The sequence below is a fragment of the Leuciscus leuciscus genome (assembly GCF_965113295.1).
Source record: "Leuciscus leuciscus genome assembly, chromosome: 1".
Classification (NCBI taxonomy): Eukaryota; Metazoa; Chordata; class Actinopteri; order Cypriniformes; family Leuciscidae; genus Leuciscus; species Leuciscus leuciscus.
This window is the reverse complement of record NC_138725.1, coordinates 6,124,293-6,141,010: the sequence shown is the minus strand read 5'-3', so window position 1 is coordinate 6,141,010 and position 16,718 is coordinate 6,124,293. Positions and strand designations below refer to the sequence as shown.

At 39.9% G+C, this 16,718-nt stretch overlaps 2 long non-coding RNA genes across 3 annotated transcripts; one reads left to right on the top strand and one right to left on the bottom strand.

The window, feature by feature from the left end:
- The first annotated feature begins 921 nt into the window (after positions 1-921).
- Positions 922-1,559, top strand: LOC309493798. The gene is made up of 3 exons (XR_014204052.1): positions 922-968; positions 1,092-1,155; positions 1,250-1,559. It is a non-coding gene; the product is annotated as an uncharacterized lncRNA (long non-coding RNA).
- Positions 1,560-2,211: 652 nt separating this feature from the next.
- Positions 2,212-4,729, bottom strand: LOC309493791. Of its 2 annotated transcripts, XR_014204049.1 has the most exons (5): positions 4,696-4,729; positions 3,879-3,973; positions 3,747-3,795; positions 3,476-3,626; positions 2,212-2,836 (listed from the first exon to the last, which is right to left on the bottom strand). It is a non-coding gene; the product is annotated as an uncharacterized lncRNA (long non-coding RNA). The 2 variants fall into 2 exon arrangements; XR_014204050.1 differs by lacking the exon at positions 4,696-4,729 and having other exon boundaries at positions 3,879-4,364.
- Positions 4,730-16,718: the final 11,989 nt, after the last annotated feature.

The window sequence follows — 16,718 nt, the reverse complement described above, 5'->3', positions numbered from 1 at the left end:
TTCGGAAAACACTTCGCAATCGTACGTCCAGCAAACGTAGCCTGGAAAGGACTAGTCAAAACAGGCAACAACACCAACACTTCATCTCCTGCTTGAAAGTGTCTAGACTTGACTTGATCAAACAACCTCTGCATCTTTCCCTGAGACTTCACTCAAAAAAAAAATTCATTGGATGAACATGATTTTATCATGCCACCTATATTCCATCTAAACAAACCAAGTTAAGTCAACCAACCTTTATCATATTATTTGAACACAAAATAGATGTGTTGGTTAAACATGATATTAACATTTCCATTAAACTCATTTTAATCTTTTTTGAGTTACATGTTCATTCTTAGTTAATTTAGTGAGATTACTTTGAGTGTACAAAAAAAACACAGAAAACATGCAAACAATTTAAAAATTTTTTTTTTTTAATTGGGCTTTAACATGCACCATTTAAGTCTGAACTGCTTTCTTCACTTTAAGTATCCCATTCATCTGAGTGTTTGTAACATGATAAGAAACACTTAGCTAACAAAATCTTGGCTCTTGAGAAAACTGATCCCCAAGCAACGCTTGCAGGACTTTAACGCCCCTTTTTTCTTAACACTTCTAAAAATTAAGCAATTTTAACACTTTCCTTTTTGGGAATTTGTAAGGTAAACCATGGCCTGATACAGAAAAATGTTACATTTGAAAATAAACATGAATTTAACATAAACAATTGTGAGTAACAATTTGAGCTGTAAAATAATAATAAAAAAAGATTGTCTGATGAAATACTGGTGTGATTGTAGTGGGATTGCCCCTTTAAGAATAGTCTGCGTGGCCCTTTTAAAAATCGCGCACGGATTGCATTAAGTGGGTGGGTACGTCAGGTAATCACGTAGCTATATAGATACAGGTGAGAGTTAGTTTCCTCATGACATTTGTACTGATGTGACCTGTTTGTGATCTTGTATCTCCTTCATTCCTCGGGAAAGGTAGGTTTTATTAAACTGGTGGCTCATAGACGGAAGGGAATTATAAATTTAGAATAAGGGTGTTCGTGGGAATTTAACTTAATTCACATGATTGATTAATGTGTTTGTTTGGCGTAATTTTAGATTAGTCGGGTGCGTCCTGGCATTGTTAGTGAGCATGTGTGAGTGAGTATCTTACACGTGAAAGGTAATATTATTTTTCCCTTACCCTGTTTGATTACAAATCTGAGAGGAGTGGGGAGGGAGAAGAAAGCAAACCAAAATGTCTATTTGTTTTTCAGAAGTTGCCAGCTGCTGCTTTGCTGCGGCTTAAATAGCGTTTCCAGTTTGGGACGCGGGATGATTCATTGAATGCTCGCGATTGCATTGAACGTGTTCTATTGCCTGTACAACGCTCACGTTGGATGCGCTGTAAACCCGTGGTCTGTGATTCTGGCGCCACCTGGTGTTCGCTCACTTCGCTGGCGTAATTTCATTGATTTGTGTCTATTCGTGATCTGTGTATTTTGTTTAAGTGTGCGTGCAATATAATTGAATTGAAATTGTTTTGTTTGCTTTATTGTTGTATTATTATTATTATTATTATTATTATTATTATTATTAGTATTATTATTAGGTTTGTTTAATTAATTCATCCATTTTGTTTATTTTGTTATTTTGGGTTGGTTGTATAATTTCTTTGTCTTGCTTTACATTGATACTGCTCCATTACAGAGCTGACTAATTGTGGTTTATTTGTTCTTTTGTTCTTTTTGACTTTGTTTTATTTGGTGAGTGCTGAGTGGGTTTAAATAATAATTGTAGTTTTGGTTGGTTTGACGTGTTTGATTTGTATTTTGTTTTATTATTTGAGCAGTGAAAGGTTTTATGCAAGGACATAACACCGAAGAAAGAAACCAACTTATTTAGTTTGTCTTTTTATTGTGAATTGTTCTTTTGTTAGTACATTTTTCTTTTTGTGTGTGTTTGGCCAGTGTATAGGTGGCCGGCCCATGTGAACCGACTAAAACGAAGCCCATTGGGCTGATTCATTCACAGTGATTAAATTGTTTTTATCATTGATGTTGAGCTCAATGTGTTTTTAGTAATTAATTGATAAATAAAATTGTAGTCTGTGGTTTTGTCTCTGCTCGTCCTTTTCATTTAGTTGAAAGCCTGTTTGGGGAGGCTTGAAAATTTGGGGTCTTGAGTACGGGCCTTATTAGTGTAAGCTGATCGAGTCATACGGTCACATATATATAAAACATAAAAATAAATAAATACATACCTTAAATAAATAAAAACCTTACAGCAGCTTGCTGTGATGAAATCACATGAAAATTATTTTGATAATTCTAAATTACCAGTGTAGCTTATGTTCCTTCACATCTTAAAAATTAAGCCATTTTAATAATACCCATTTTGGGAATTTGTAAGTGTAAACCTTGGCCTTGACACACACACACAAAAAAAGTAAAATTTGAACAAACATGAATTTATAGCAAGTGTGTAACAACTGCTCCAGTCAGTTGTCCCTTTGGTAAAACACTGTTGTAGTCTCAGTCCATCTTTTTCAAGCTCACTTACTCCAAAAGCTTGTTTTTGAGGAACTGTGCCTTGGATGACAACATCTGTCCATTTAGATTTAGAAAGATCTTCTGCAAGACTTCAAAAGTGCATTTGAGCTCTGGTGGGTAGCTCAGGTTCAAACAGTATATCAGTCCAAATAACAGAGCACAAGCCTGACTATTCAAGTCACTGAGCACTTCCACACCTTCAAGGACACCAATGTCTGCTGGGTCATCGTTAGGCAGCGCTCCCTCCTTCAGTATGACATACACTCCTATCACAGTTTGCTCCATGGTACTTTGTGACTCAAATTCTGAATCCTGTGGGATAAGAGCACAAGCAAAAATTAGCTCAAATATTTATTACAAGAAATGCACACTTAAACACTCACTGGCCACTTTATTAGGTAAACCTGTAAAGTAAACTTCAATCCAATACAGGAGCTCTGCTGTGAATCCTACATTTACAAGGTTATAATTATTCAGTTTTTAAGATGAAACTGTCAGAAAGGTGATAATTCTACTGTTTATTATTGAGGTCACAGTGGGTGCTGGAGTATAATGTGGTGCATTATATTATAAGATTGTAATAATTTATTTGGCCACCATATTTAAAATAAATTAGGTGGCTAAAACATTAGAACCACTTTGGAATATAATGCACTGCAATAAAACAAAAGCATACATGTACAGTTTCTGATGCCATTTTTTTAAATGCAAATTAGGCCCCTTGAGAGCTCAACCGATTTGAATAAAAAAATATTTGTTTTCGTGCATCAACCAATTCACATAAGAACTGTGTACCATCAGTTTCCTATAAATAAACAATTTGTCCAGCTCAGTTATTTGACAAAGTTATGTGTTCTCTCAAGTCACATGTTTGTTGTAGCAAATAGGGGAAAACACTGCCCAAGTACAGATTCAATGGGCTTTTAAAACTGTATTTTCTTATCAACTCACCAAATATGCCTTCACTAGTTTTTCAGGGTCTTCATTCAAGTAGGTGCACAGAGACTTGATGACACAGGCTCTTCGGGTATGTATAGTGTCATTCTGTGGGGTGGGGACAAGATTAACTCAAACTTCAGTGGCGGCACAGCTTAAGAGTACTCTTTGGGAAGAAAATGCATTGAGAATGACTATTAAATATACACAATTTAAATATACACAAACATAATGATTGTCGTTTCCAAAACAATGGTGTAGTTTATAATGCTTAAGCAATTTGTACCTACAACTCTCCTTTGTAACACACTGCCTGCACTGCCACATACACGTCACTGAAAGAGAAAGAAAAGGAAAGTTCAGTAATCAAGGATAGTTAGTTATACATTATATGTGAGTGTTAAGAAAAACTACTTACATGTAATAAAGGTGAGGTTCACACCAGAAGAGCATGGGGACAGCTTTATATTGTGATGTATTTCATCTTTTGTATGAAGAAAAGAATCATTTTCGCTGTAAAAAAAGTAAAGAAAAAAAGTGTATAAGACTGACTTCAAAAAATGGGCCAAAGAAAATACCACTACTGGCTGCTGTTACTAAATATAAAGTTTTACTTATATTAATAAGTATATTCCATAAATAAAACATGTATACCTATTCAATCATAACTTTAACTGCCATTTATTAGGCGATTCAAATATGGTCGACTGCATCATAGATTTTACTTGACAATTTTTGCACACTGTAATCAATAAGCTGGGTAGCATTAAGTAACATGTTTGAAAAGACAGAAATGGCTAGATACAGAACGTTTAAATTAATATTTTGCTGATATACATACATGAAGGCCAGGCCAACATAAAAATGGCACATTACGCTAACGTTAACGTTAGCTAACGTTGCATTAACTTACAAACAGAAAAAAAACGGGGGAAAAAACGGGTGTATGATGTTTTCGACTCTGACGTCTGCATTCAATTTATCTCCTGTTTTACCCTCCCATTGTTGGGGTAGAGTTATATTTGATGAAAATCAGCGAAAAAATGGCTAGAGTTGCCATATTCCCCTTTAACGTTAAGGTGAAACTCGTATCGACAAAGACACAGAATTGAACCCAACACATGTGCTTCAAGTCTGGGAAAATAAGCCTGCTTAGAAACATCGCAACAGTGTCTAATAACTTAGTTTTATCCCACAGTAATAATTACAAATAGGTACATATATCAGGTACTTACCCTCAATATCAAGGATGCAGAACGATTAGACCGCTCACCAAATGCCTTCTCCACAGTACATTTGAGCCCGGCCGCGTGTCCCCGAACTTCCCGCCGCAGTACTGAGCATGCGCAGTGTGACTCACCAGAGAGAATTGTTGATATGAAGCGCCTCAATCTCATTGAATCAACAAGTGCAGATCTAATTCATTCAATTATTTCTTAATTTAGTTCCAACTAACAAGAATGAATCATTTAACACAAGTAAACTCGTTATATTCTTATTAATCAGACATATTTTTATTTTTGCAAATCAAGCAAGTGGCTAGTTGAGTTTTTTGAGTGTTGGCTAACTTTCGTAGAGCAATAGCTCTAGCTTCGTAGAGTCGATAACGGAAACTGATTACTTAGTCTAAAACATTCTCAGGAGGGTCTAAAGTCATCCACTCATCTGCCAGGACAGCAATAGGGCCCCTAACAGTGTGTCCAAACACTAACTCACTAGGGCTAAAACCTATGCTCTCCTGTACAACCTCATGAATAGCTAGCAACATCCAAGGAAGTCCTTCCTCCCAGTCACAGTCAAGTTCGACACAATAAGACCTCAAAACTCATGGAATCTTTCCAGAGCTTTCCTCTTCCAGACTTTGAGGGTGATAAGCACTTGAGATATTATGTTTAACTTTAAGTTGTCGCATGACCTTAGGGAAGTTTCGGCACATAAAATTCGAGCCCTGGTCTCAGACTGGTTTTTGGAATGGCAAAAATAGACATGAAACTTGTTAAAGCCTTTAAAATAGCTTTAGGGATACTTAAGTACTTTAAAAAACAAGTACGACTTCCGGTAAGATAGCGGCGTGAGAAGTCGTGAAGTTTTCTGCTCAGCGCGTTTCTTATTATTTATTGACTCATTCAACACTTATTCGGTGACATAGTTTGAAATACTATTCACGACTCTCAGTAGGAAACATGCCGAGAAATAACACTAAAAGGATTATCCCCCCCTCAACGAGTGAGTAACCTTAGGAATTCACATTACGGCAGATAATGTAGGCCTACGTGACTCCACTTTTGCTTCCCGCTGAGCGCAGATTCTGTATGGCTCGAGTGGTGATGATAACGAAGAGACTCATTTAAGTTTGGACTGTTCCACACTCTTTAGTTCATATTAAATGTCACTTATTTCTTCTATTAATAGTAACTTAGTTCCAAGGAGCAGGAACACGAGCACGAGCTGGTGAGTTATGGTTCTTAGTATACCAGCAGATGTTCGTTGTTTGAAGGAGGGAGGGGGGCGGGAGGGGAATTTAATGGAGGTGTTTTTTGTTTTTGTTTTTTTTCTCTTCTTCACCATACATTATTCGGAGTCAAGGTGCTCATGTGTTGTGTTGTGACAGATTCACTGGATTTGCCTTATTCATTTACCAATACTTTTTGATAGCATGACCAACGTTAATAAATGTGATGTACATTTTATAACATGGAACGTGAGAGGCATGAACAATGTCATTAAAAGAAATAGGATTTTGGCTCACTTACGACAATTAAACGCAGACATTGCTTTTCTACAAGAAACCCATATCCTAAACTCAGATTTACATTTACATTTACATTTATTCATTTAGCTGACGCTTTTATACAAAGCGACTTACAATTGCTATATATGTCAGAGGTCGCACGCCTCTGGAGCAACTAGGGGTTAAGTGTCTTGCTCAGGGACACATTGGTGTCTCACAGTGGATTCGAACCCGGGTCTCTCACACCAAAGGCATGTGTCTTATCCACTGCGCTACCACCACCCGATGTAATTAAACTTAGGCAGAGTTGGGGAGGAAAGGTATTCCATTCAAGCTTTAAAGGACAATTCCGGTATTTAACACTTTGAGTCTATTTTGTAGTTTGTTTTGGATGAACAAGAGTGGTGGACAAAGAAATTTTGTCAATGGTTCCTGTCGCGACTTTTTGACTATTTTAGAATTGCCCATGACCGCATTTGAATGGGAGTCAATGGCCATGCACAAACATGTCCTTAAAACAACCCTTAACGTTCGTTTTCAAAACTGTGCAACTCACCGAGTGGTTAGTGGTGTTCGTTGATGACCAAACCGGATTTATTCGAGGCCGTAACCCATTTAATAATCTACGACGACTATATAATATAATATACACAAATTGTCCCCCAGGTGAACTTGAAGCAGTAATTTCTCTCGACGCTGAAAAGGCCTTTGATAGGGTGGAGTGGGAATACTTATTTAACACTCTTAAACAGTTTGGGTTTCCTACAGACCTAATCTCATGGATTAGATTGTTATATACCTCCCCGATGGCTTCAGTGTGCACAAACAATGTATACTCTGAATACTTCCCTCTGCACCGGGGCATCAGGCAGGGGTGCCCCCTCTCTCCCTTGTTATTCGCCCTGTCAATTGAACCCTTGGCTGCTGCACTCCGTCAGTCAGCAAATTTTAAAGGCATTACACGGCATGGTACAGAGCATAAAATGTCATTATATGCAGATGACGTTTTACTATATGTATCAAGTCCAACCTCCTCAATACCTCAAATTATCTCATTAATAGAGGAGTTTGGCAAGTTATCTGGCTATAAGCTTAACATGAGTAAGAGCGAGTTCCCCTTCGAGGGAACTCGCACTGCGTCGTCGTCGTGACGACACTTTGGGGAACACCCCCAGCGTAGCGCATCTGAAGTATGAATGAAATCTGTCCAATCCTGATTGGTGCTGTGTCATGACGTAGTAGATGACGGCATAACCGGAAGATACAAAGGGACGCCGGCACAAACACACGTTAGCTTTTTGCTCTTCAGCAAGCGCTCTGTGTGAAACTGTTTGTCTTATTTGGTGTTGTTTGTCCCATAAGAATTGTCCCATATAGCATCTGCAATATAGAATCTAGTGGCTCGGATCTCGCGTTTGCCGAGGCAGCGCGTAGGTTGCGGGTCTACTCTGCAATAAAGATTCTGTGACTGGGATCTCGCGTTGCTGAGGCAGCGCGTAGTTTAAAGGTCTGCATTGCAATACAGAATCTATAGTGGCTCGGATCTCGCGTTTGCCGAGGCAGCGCGTAGATTACGGCTACTCTGCAATAAAGATTCTGTGACTAATCTCGCGTTTGCCGAGGCAGCGCGTAGATTAATGTCTGCATTGCAATACAGAATCTATTCTATAGTAGATCGGGTCTCGCGTTGCTGAGGCAACGCGTAGATTACGGGGCTGCTCTGCAATAAAGATTCTGTGTGGGTGCGAGGCATGCACAGTCAGCTCCTGAGGGTGCTGGCTGTGTGTTCATTGAGAAATATCTTGACGCACACAGCCGTGCGTTTCGGGTGTTTCAGCCTCGCGCCCGTTGGCTTTCTTCTCGAGAGATGAAAGCCAAATATATTGTGAATGACTCGAATCTCGCGTTTGCCGAGGCAGCGCGTAGATTACGAGTCTGCTATAAAAGGGGGACACATGCGATCTGTGAAAAAATACTGTTTGGGTGCGAGGCATTCACAGTCAGCTCCTGAGGGTGCTGACAGTGTTTATTGAGAAATATCTCGGCGCGCGTGCATAGAAAAAAGCCGTGCGCTGTCGGATGTTTCAACCTCGCACCTGTTGACTTTCTTCTCGAGGGATGAAAGCCGATATATTGTGACGGCTCGAATCTCGCGTTGCCGAGGCAGCGCGCAGGTTACGAAACCGTATAAATAAATATTAAACAGTATTGTCTGGTGATTATGGCTGTATTTAATTCTATGGAATAAAAATGATGGAATATTATCTGACTTTGTGAAGTTAGATATTTTAATTCAGCCTACCATCCAGACCGTGTTTCACTTATCCAGTGTTTTTGGCTGCATTTAATTTGGAGGAATTTAAATGTTGAGCCTCGCACCGACAGGTGCAAAAAGAGTGTCGCCTCCTGCGCCCCTCCCGAGGGAGCCTGGCAAAGGAGACTGCGCTCTCGCGGCAAGCCTTCTGAGCCTAAGGTCGATCTGAGGACCGTCCTTCAGGCAAAGAAGGCTTCCACCAAGCGGTCCTAGCTGCGGCCGGACCGCTGAGAGCTGCCCCCCCCGGGCTGGAGCGATTGAGGTCGCCTCCTTCCCGGAGCTCTCGGGAAATCAGTGCTGTGCTCCCGCCGTCTAGCACGCTTCGGGCCACACTGATTTCCCGCGTACGCACGCCGCTCCAGCCACCTCTAGAAAGACCTGTGGCTGGGCAGCGAACGCGTTCGCACACCGAAAATCATTCTCGACTGCTCCCTGCCAGTTAGCCGCTTCAGGGGGTCGGGAATGAGGCTCGGTTGACACCCGAGGCCAGCCTCGAGAGGCTGGTTCCCTTAGTAGTGCAGCGTTTATACGCCCACGTATAAATCTAATTAATTATTATTCATAACGAATTATGATCAATAATTAATAATTCATTTACCGTAGCAGAATCAATAGTATGATCATTTTATCAGTTCATCCAATGAACAGAAAGCATAAACAAGTATTAACTCTAGGAAATATAATATCTTCCTGGCCAAGAAAGAATTAATCCCCAGCTAACAATAAATTAAGAAATAATCACGGGTAAAAGCATCGGTAACTTAGATCGAAGTTCAAGACAATAAGATGTACAAGCAGATTAACACAAGTAATCTCTTTGTAAAAATACGAACAATACTTTATTGATTATATACTAACACATAAAAACTAATATCTAACACAAACACACACACACATTCATACGAGTTGCAGAAGGAAAAAGAGTAAGGAAAGATTAAGTTTCAAGAGTGAGTTTAAGAGTGAGATGATGAAATCTCAAGTTTATCTCAAGTATATAAGACATGACCTGGACGTACGAACCATCAATCATTAATTTAACCCTTCTATCGTTTCTTAGACAGGTTATTAACTGTATATTAATACACCAGTTCAGCTCTTAGTCTGGAGATACTTGCTTGTCTTTGCTTTTGGGGATTCCCTTTTGTTGCGTGAAAGGGGTTTTCCCGGTCCGTTGGTTGGCTGGTGTCCTTGTGCCTGGGTCTGGGGCGGCCAGTCACGTGGTGTGCTGGCGGAATGAAAGTCTTTGTTTGAAGCTGGCTTTGCAGGAGAAACGTGGCTCGAAATCTTGTCGCAAAACTTAACTTAGAAACGAGACTCACAACGGAAAATAAAGGAAAACTTAGAAAAGAAAAGACAACTTAGACGAGAGTAGTAAGATGGCTTGAATAAAGCTGTTGAACCCGTTCTTCTGATCTTAATTTGGGTTCTTTGTCTCTGCGTTTACATGGTTGCTAGTCTGATTGAGATCTTCATCCTTTTTCTGCCCATCTCTCTTGAGGGTGGTAGCAGAGCGTTTCTTGGGGGTGAACCCAGAGAGCTAGAGTTAGAGAGCAGAGCGAAGAGAGAGCCGAGAGAGAGAAGTTTGTTTCGGGTCTAAGATTTTAAACTCAAAGTTTGTCCCCCCTCCTGAAGAGAGCGGACCAATTAGACACTGGCTTTGTTTGCAAAGTCATAAATCATGTCTTCCCTGGGGGTTCTCCATTTAAAAACCAGATGCAACAGTTTAGGCATGATTTCTAATTATCAGAATATGAAACATTTTACACAAATTTAATTCCAGTCATCTTGCTAGTTGTGTTCGTAAGATAGCATTGATATGAAACAGTACACACTTTCATTCATACTTCTAATAGTTATAACACTTACATGAATTATATGGGATCAAAACATATTATCTTATTAAAATATGCATATAAGTGGTGGAAACCACACATGATTAGGTAGTTGCATGATTGTTTGATCCTGAGTCCATTGAAAATTGTTCTTGAATGATTTTATGTATAGTTATTGGTAAGAATCAGTTATCTGGATTGACGAGAAAAAGAACTCTGTTTGTTCGTTCAGAGGTCTTAAGGGGGAAGGGGTCAGGAATGTTGTGGGGGAAAACAACATCTGCTGGTATCGATCCGTCTTGCACACTATCGAAGTTGACCAGTTCTTCAGTTAACCAATAAAAGTCTTTGGTTACAGACTCTCTGGAGCCTGGGTGAGTTATGGCTCTGGGATGTGAAGACTCTTGTGTCAGACCTTGGTCTCTGTCTTTCTCTTAACCAATCAGTAATTTGGCAACAAAGCTAGTCATTGACCAGTTATGTGTTAGTGCTGGGGGCTCTTTTAAATAGCCCGACTGGTTGGCGCCTGGACCCCATGACAAGATTGATGAGGATGGAGAAGTCCTGACCAAATCTTCCTCTTTGTTCGGCAGGAAGTGGAAAGTTTGAATTAATCTTCTGGAAGAAGATTAGTCTGCGTTTGGTTCATACCCATTATCGCTACATATCCCCCCTTCGGTCAGCGATGTGTAGAGTAGAAGACATCGGTGAACGCTGGAGAAATGGGTAGAGGAAGCAAACACACACAGCAAACAACAAGACAACACCTCCATGACTGGTCACTTTACTGGTGCAGGGCATTAGATTACCTAGGCATAAACAGGTTCACTCTCTCAATATAGTTAATCACGTTGAATAAAGTTTAGTTCAATTTTAGGACCGTTATCCTAATTTGTTTTGGGACGGTGATTAATCAATTTTGTGACTAAATTTGATTTGTTTGTTTTATTCCCTTCTAAATTGTTCTAGGTTTAGACCAATTTACCTTTCAATTTGTGATACGAATGATGCAGGGAGTTCTCTGGCTCACATTCGTTTTGAGGTGACTTACAAATATTAGGCGTGGTGTGTCAATCCTATTATTGTGACCTATGACCCTTATGGGGCGGACAGGCATTTTACCTAATAAAAGAAGGAAAGGAAGGAAGGAAGAGGTAAAACAAAACAAAGCAGTTGAGTGTTCCTCCGGATATGACTTGTAACTACTGTTGCACAGCTAAGGTGTCAGGGATCATGATGTAATGAGAGGTGTTCTCAGGTGTACTTGTTGGATGGGTAGTTAGTTACCATGTTTCCTATGGTAAGTGTAGCTAAGTTGTTAAGCTAGTTTCTGAAGTTAGTTTCTACCTGTGGGGGAAAACATGTTTGTTGCATGTTTTGCATGGCAGAGGTGGTTAACTTCTGTATGTTAGTGAGTATGTTAGGGGTGTTGAGTAGTGCATGTATGTGTGTATGCATGTATGCATGTATGTATGTATGGTCAGATCTGTTTCAGTCTGTTTTGCTCCCCCCTTTGCTTGATGGCTTAGCTTTGATGAGCTTGTTGCCTCTTTGCCTTGGAAAAGGGGTCTTCTGTGATCTGCTGGGGGTCAAACCAGTAAGGCAGGAAGTTCTCTGGCAGACATTGGGAGGCAGTTTTGCATGGCTGCGTGAAGCTGTGGTGCAAAACTTGGTCTCCGTTGTTGCATTCCTCCGATGATGCCTTCTGGTTGTGACAGACTTTCTGACCTTCTGTGCTTACTGTTGTTGCTGTAGCACACATATGGTTCTTGAGTTTGGAGCTCGTTTGGAGGTTTCTTTATGAGTGATGGGTAGCCAGGATGGTGTTTCCTGGTACCTCTGGGTGTTTGTCGGTGGTTGACTGTGAGAGACCACTTTGTTCTGTGTTGTTGTAGAACGAGTGGTCGTCATCTTCATTATGAAGTTGTATCAGATGAATCAGTGGTCTTCCGTGTTCAGCCTGTTTTCTAGGAACACTTCCAGTCGCCTCATTAGTTGCTCCATGTCTTTTGAGTGTAAACTGTCTTGTTCTTGGGCATACTCAGTGCTGTGCTTAACTGAGGGGTGCCGAGGCGGGTTCCTTGAGAAGCGTGGCTGGTTCCATGTATTTTCCATGCGGTTGGTGTGGTATCTGTCATCAGCATGGGAGTCATGTTCTCTGTGCTTCTTACGAAGAACTGTGGTGTTGTCATGCCACTGGTTGTCTTCCAGTGCAAGGCTTGTGTCTTGGCTGAAGGACTTTGAAACTGTGGATGTTTTCAAACCTTTCTTTGAGGACATCTTCTGTTTGATGTGGGCCTTATGTGTCAGGTCACGTAGCTGTTGGATTGTCATTGTGTCTGGACAGGCCATGAAATTAAGATGATGACTCAATCCGGGGTGCAGGTTTCTCAGAAAGAGGGTTTTGAAGTTCACATCCTCTTCTTGTTCAGGTGAGTTATGTGCACCAAAGAAGGCTTGTCGAAAACGGTGGTAGTAGGCTTGGGGAGTCTCTTGTCGACCTTGTTTGGTTTCCAAGGCGATTAACACACCGTGTTCTGACTCTGGGCCTGTGAATTCTTTTATCAGTGTTTCACATAGCAGCTGGTAGTTTGACTTGACATGAGCAGGTTGTCGGTCTAGGAAGCTTCGTACCTCTGAACTGGATGTCGATCTGAGGAGGTAAAACCTGTCTCTGTCAGTCACATGTGGTCTCACCTCTAGGTGGAAGTTGATATCTCGGATGTGGGCCTGGATGTCAGCGGCCTTCGTGGAGTTCGGGTTGAACTGAGTGATATTCTTATCCAGCTTGTTGAGATCTTTAAAGGTCATCCCCATGTGCAGCTCTGGAGTCTGCCTGGATGAGCTCTCTTTGTTTGTTGGCAGTGAACAGTTCTGTGGTGAAGGCTGGTGATGTTTTGGGTTGCGGCCATTCACTTCTTTCACTGTATGCCAGTTCTTGGATGGAGGACTCTGTTCTGCTCAGCAGTGGTGATGCTGAGGGAGGTCTCTCCCTTCTTGGCTCTGGTTCCTGTTGGAAAATGTGCTGGAGTTCATTTCTGACCGCGTAGAGCTCGTCGTTGCCGTCATCTCGCTGTTGGGTCAGATGGTCGATTTCAGCACTGCACCTTTCCAGGTGGTCTTTCAGAGCATTGATTTCAGAGTTCTTATCTTTAATATCAGCTTTAGCTTTCTCTAGCTGATGTTCAGCAGACTGGAGTTGGTTTACCAGGTGTTTCTGGACAGTCTTTAATTCTTGTTTGTCACGTTCAGTGACTGCAAGGGCTTCTTGGAGCTTGTCAACTTGGTTCTTTGTTTCTTGCTCCACTTTGTCGGGCACTTGAGTTTTCGCTTTGAGCTGGTCTGTGCAGTGTTGAGGGTGCATCAGCTCTCTCAGGAACTCAGTGGTCTGACGCTTGAAGTCGTCCTGGACTTTCACTTCCAGCTTGTCTATGCGGCTCTGGGCACATGTCAGCTCCTCCTGAAGGTGGGTGATGTGCTTGTCGCTTAGTGCCAGCTGGGCTGTGAAGGCATTGCTTAGGGAACAGATAATCTTGGTTAGTTCCACTTGGTTGTGGTTCTGATTCTGGCTTGAATCATGTGTCAGGAATCTTCTCAGCGTTATGATTATTATTAAAAATAATAACAGTTCAATTGTCTTTGGTGTGAGGCAGTCTGTAATGCCTCTGAGCCAGGCGTCCACGTCAGTGGGGTTCGTCGTCCACGGCATGTTGGCACGCTGGGGTGAAGAGACTGACACAGATCTGTGTGGGGTGTAAGCCTATGTGGTTGAACAGCTAAGTGTCGTTTCAGTGACTGTACAACAATAGTGAAGTGTTGTAATGTCTAAGTGTTGGTCTCAGTGTAGACAGGTAGGCTAGTGATGTGTAAACTTTGTCACTCAACTAAGTGAGGGAAAGTGAGAAAAAGGTTAAAACAAATCTCAATTGAAAGGAAAAGTTTTTCAATGGGAGAAATATTTTTTTATAAATATTTTCTATCAATGAAAAGTTGGTTTCAACTTGTGATGTGAGGACTGTCACTCACTGGGTAAGGGAAAAAGAGAGAGAGAGGTTAAAAACAATTTCAATAAAACAAGAAAGAAAATTCTTAAGTAGGAGAAATATTATTTTTCTCGTAAATGCTTCCTATCGGTGAGAATCTGTTTCCAGCAAGGTACACAATATTATTGTTTATGTTTACAAGGTAAAATAATACAATAATAATGCTGATACCTCTTTTCTGAGTTTGACAGAATTGACAACACACGCCGTCAGTTGGACCGCTTACAGCTGGGATGCTTTGAAGGCGACAGTTGCTCAACGCTTGTCTCTGCACAGCAAAAACTCCAGTGTTAAATTCTTCTTCTTCTTCTTTTTCATTTTATTGGCAACCGCACTTTACAGTGCATTACTGCCATCATCTGGTAGCTTGGAGCTCGGATCAGAAACATTCCTAGCTCTTAATAATTTCTATTATAACTACCAGATGAACAAAGAAAAAAGTTGATCAGGTGGTGTTGGTTATGTTTTGACATCATCATCATTTGACCTGAATCGCTAAACTCATTTAGAGTCTAATCTCTGGCTTAAATGTATGTTGTTAATTACAGCATCACTGATTCTACAGCACATAATCCAGAATTTTCTACATAATCCAATGGATGTTTTAAAAGTTGTTCTGATGAAGATAAAAATCTTTCTTTTAGGCACACACAGACATCATGAATCAGTGTATGAATCTCAACAATGGTGACAAACAGAATATTCAATTAGGAAAAGGAAATTACTAAGACACTTCAGATCATAATTTATTCATACCGCAATGCATGATGGGAGCCATAAATTAGTTTTGATTGGTGGCACCCAGATTGCACAGCAACATGCTTTATTATTGTCACCATTGTTGAGATTCACAGGCTGATTATTGATGTCAGTGTGTCTCAATACATTCATTTTCAAAGTTTTTTGATCAGAACAACTTTTGAGGAATATTTTGGATTGTATTGAAAATGCTGAAAATTGTTTGATATAGAATCACAGGCTACTGTAAACAACAAGATAGTCATAACTCTCAAAATGAGATTTGTGATTCAGGTCAATTTATGATTATGTCAAAACATAACCTGATCACCTTTCCTCTTTGTTCATCTGGCAGTTATAACTCAGATACAACAGCCAAACAAAATCTAAAGCTAATGATTACAGGGTCAAGAGCCCAACTAAAGCAAACACTGATCACCATAATGGTGGGTTTTTTTGTTTAGTTTTTTTTTCTCCTTTGGTGATTCTGCTTGTTAACATCAGGTGTCTTCAATAATGATCAATCATCACTCAATGAATCACTTAATTATCTCATTAACTTTAACACTCTTGAGTGTTAATTTAACACTCATATTTTAACACTTTAACACTCTTGAGTCTGGAGCCATATAAACTCCCAGGAGAGTTCATTTAACACTGGAGTTTTTGGTGTGTGTTAATAGATCTCGGATAAGATGTCAAATTGTAAATTGCGTTTACAGATGCAGGGAGAGTATGGAGAACAGAGAGGGTTTGATCAAAAATCAAATACCTAATGATTGTTTTCTTTGGAAAGATTATCTTTTTCTTTCTTTAGACTCGATTGAGGGTTCTTCCAGGTTTGTTCCCTACAAATGTGAAGAATGAGATGGGATAAAGCAGGACAGCACAGGAAAATTGTAAGAAGGAAAGGAGGGAAGGAGATTGGATCCACAAATGGCTCTGGAGCCTTTGTCGAACTACGAGTATAGAATGGTTAAGTTTTTAACCGTAACAAAAAGAAAGGAGAAACGGAGGATACAACGCAATAACAATAAATGAGCAAGTATGAGTCTAACAATAGTTGTAATAGGGAAATGTTGGTTAAATAAGTTTACTTAACTTTCAAAGTTTAAGACTTATTCACCTGAAGTGATTAAATCTAAAAGAGAAATTTTGAAATTATGAAAATTATGAAATTATATTTATTAAAAATAAATCTAGAAATCATTAGAAATTACCTGTTTAGGATAATAAAACTTCAATCTTAATTTAGTATTTCCTTTTTTTACATCAAATTAGAATTTGACAATTAATAATCATAAACCAGTATTTTCTTTTCCCAAGTAAAATGCAGGTAAATGAAATTAATAATTGTGAACCAAAATTTCCTTTTCACAGAAAAATATGGGTAAAGTATAATATGAGACAGGAAAAATAGGAAAGAAGAAAAGACCAACAGGTGTAACAGTCAAGGTGTTTAAATGGTTAAACCACTTTAACGTTGTTCAAACAGACACTGTATTTAACCACTGATGTTAATGACAATGATAATCGTAAATAATGCTTAAGGCTTTGGCATATAAGTTAGGCCTCAATGTAAACAACTACCTAGCTTAGC